Source organism: Aotus nancymaae, unplaced genomic scaffold (assembly GCF_030222135.1).
Source record: "Aotus nancymaae isolate 86718 unplaced genomic scaffold, 86718_ANA_hifiasm-v0.15.2.pri h1tg000006l, whole genome shotgun sequence".
Taxonomy (NCBI): domain Eukaryota; kingdom Metazoa; phylum Chordata; class Mammalia; order Primates; family Aotidae; genus Aotus; species Aotus nancymaae.
Window position 1 is genome coordinate 71,758,682 of NW_026988417.1, and position 3,304 is coordinate 71,761,985.

Below are 3,304 nucleotides of genomic sequence, written 5' to 3' on the forward strand. Positions count from 1 at the left end.
GTAACAGTCCAACACATTGGGACAGAATTCGAAATGTTTCCAGGAGGATTATTTGCTTCCAAACTGACAAGAGCTGCTTTTCTGTCTCCAGAAGTCTATAAGATCACAACATCAACCATACTGGCAGGAGGAGACTTGAAGGCAACGTACCATAATAATACAACCTTAGAGCTCATCATTTTGTATAAAACTTACAGTCAGCCTTATCTCCACTCTCAATCTGTCTCCATCTCTATTATATGGTCCTGTACATGCTTGTATCCCCTTCAAAAGTGTGTGAACTCTGAAGCCACAATTTGTTTTATTCAACTTATTCATCTGCTCCTAGCTGCCCCAATCCACAGTGCTTTACCCATTTTAGATATTTAGCAAATATTTGTTAAATTTTACAGATATTCAGTTGTTTTCTTTTCTCTGCTCTTGCACAGTGTGGTGGCAGCAGGAGCAGTCTTGAGATGCAGAATGACAGCGAGCTTGTGGACTTGTACATGTGGTGGAAAGGCTCTGCTAGTAACCGCATCACTGGTGCCAAGGACCATGCATCCATCTAGATGAACGTGGTGGAGGTCGACAAGGTCACAGGCAGGTTTAACGGCCAGTTTAAAACGTATGCTATCTTCGAAGTCATTCACAGGGTAGGTGAGTCAGATGACTCCATTCTCTGATTGGCCAAGGCCAGTGGCATCATCTGATAAAAATTTTGACTGGAGAGAATCATGGCTATGGAATGTTTGTCATAAACAGTGAAAACCTAAAAAAAAAAAAATTAAAACGATTGTAAAATACCTGTTAATCAGAAATTAAACATAATCCCACTTATTATAGTAGAGGTCCCTGAGCTGTGGCAGCACACTCATCTAAGATAAACAGATGGAGGGTACAGCAGGAGGTACCTTATTATTTCAGACTGTAGCTATCATTTCATTTATTATGTATTTTCAAAGAGCCTGTATAGTATGGTTAAAAGCATGAGCCATAAAGTCATTCTACCTGTTTTTGAACCCTGTTAAAAGTCATAAGCCCTGGGCTGTGACCTAATCTTTCCGTGCATCAGTAGTCTTTTCTGCAAAGTAAGAGTAATCATAGAAGCTATCATATAGTGTTGTCATAAAGATTTACTGAGTTACATGTAAAGCACTTTAGAATAGCACGGGCACATTGCAAGTGCCCAATAAGAATTAGTTCTTATCTTATACACTGCTAAAGTTTTATATAAATGTTAACAGGAGCAAGGTAGTAGCTTGTCTGCAAGAAGGAAACACCAGGCTATAAAGAAGAGGGAGGGTGAGAACATAACCAGAAATGTGTCTGTAATCCTTCTCTAGGACAAATATTTCTCTACGGAGAAAGCTACCCTGTCATGAGGCGTGAGGACAAGGTGCAGAACTCCCCTATCCCTCAACCCATTTGTTGGGTAAGGACAAAAGCGCCTCTCTTGGTGGTGAAGGAGCCTATATCCTGCAGTCTTTTTTAAAGGCATGGTCAAAACTCTATCATAGAATTTTATTTCATGTCAAATGAGTCATATTTCCTATTAAGAATATTTGTGAGTATCTTGGTATTTTGAACTGTTAGATCAGATTAATTTTTTAGGTATATATGCATTTTTACAAGGTATCGTGATGATATTGAGTGGTTTTAACACAGGATTTAAATATCACTGATATTTTAAAAACATTTGTTGGCCGGGTGTGGTGGCTCACACTTGTAATCCCAGCATTTTAGGAGGCCAAGGCAGGCGGATCACGAGGTCAGGAGATTGAGACCATCCTGGCCAACATGGTGAAACCCCATGTTGTCTCTATTAAAAATACAAAAAAATTAGCTGGGTGTGGTGGTGCACGCCTGTAGTCCCAGCTACTTGGGAGGCTGGGGCAGGAGAATTTCTTGAACCCAGGAGGCAGAGATTGCAGTGAGCCGAGATCGAACCACTGCACTACAGCCTGGGCGACAGTGTGAGACTCCATCTCAAAAAACAAAAACAAAAGGCCAGACTCAAGTGGCTCATGCTTGTAATCCCAGCACTTTGGGAGGCCGAGGTGGGTGGATCACCTGAGGTCAGGAGTTCAAGATCAACTTGGCCAACATGGAGAAACCCTGTCTCTATTTAAAAAAAAAAAAAAAACAAGCAAAAACAAAAATTTGTTTTAATAATGGAGTCATATATGTTCTTTTAATAGACCTTAAAACTTTTACTTTTTTTGAAAGCAAAGACATGAACATTTAACTTGGTATAATGTAATAATGTTAGGTAGAAAATATATTCTTTTAAAAATGTGAAAAAAAAATGTTTTGTCGAGACAGAGTCTCACTGTGTTGCTCAGGTTTGTCTCAAATTTCTGGCCTCGAATGATCCTCCTGCCTCTGCCTCCCTAAGTGCTGGGATTATAGGTGTGAACCATCATGCCTGGCTAAGGAAAAATAATTATTCTTAACAGTAAATATTAAGTGAGGCTAATGATGATAGAAGATACGTTATCAAAGGAAAACACTGACTTATGAGGAAAAATGATTAATCAGGTATTGGGACAGATGACTTATGAAGGTCACTGTGCCAGCAGAATAAGCCTTTTGGGATAAGCACATTTATTTAATCTGTGTCAGTCTTTCTCACTTCTCATAAGTTTTTGAGAACCACTTTAATGCAAAACACATGAGGGTTAGGTTATATTTTTCCAGCAGAAGACAAAACGTAACAATCATTCTCCCTTTCCTCATTGTCAAAATTCTTCCTGTTTAAGGATCTCAGAATCCTGTAGTTAGCTAGAATGATGTATTGACTTTATCAGAAATGTGTAATGTGAAATGTCTAAAATGAAGCAATCTATTTTAAAAAGAGTCTTCATTATGTGGCAACTTTCCAACTATTTTTATAGTTGTACAGCTATAAATATTTAAGATTGATGTATCTATAACAAATTGAAATAAAATTATAATTCTTTTACTTTTATTAAACTATTCTATATCTGTGTTTTGACTGTAAGTCACCTCAATGCTATTGTTTAAGATGGTCAGAATCTAATTATCTACTTTTATTGTTTTTGGTATAGATTTCATTTTCCAATAGGAAGCCAAAATGGATGTTCTTCCATGGTCTAATAATGAGTGTAAAACTAGAAGATGGTGTTTTTGTGTCAGTGAACACACCAAGGTGCTGGGAGGGTGGTGCACCCTGAGAAGGCATGGATGCTTTGTGCACTACCACTTCCCATACCTTGCCCTATCCATCTCATCCAGGCAGCTGTTCCTGAGTTGTATATCTTTTATAATAAACCGGAAAACTGGATATGACCTGGGATACCGA

The 3,304-nt window shown here is 38.3% G+C and overlaps 1 pseudogene; it reads left to right on the top strand.

Annotated features, from left to right (window-relative positions):
- Nucleotides 1–455: 455 nt before the first annotated feature.
- On the top strand, nt 456–692 carry LOC105713286 (small ribosomal subunit protein eS21-like; annotated as a pseudogene).
- The last annotated feature ends 2,612 nt before the right edge of the window (nt 693–3,304 follow it).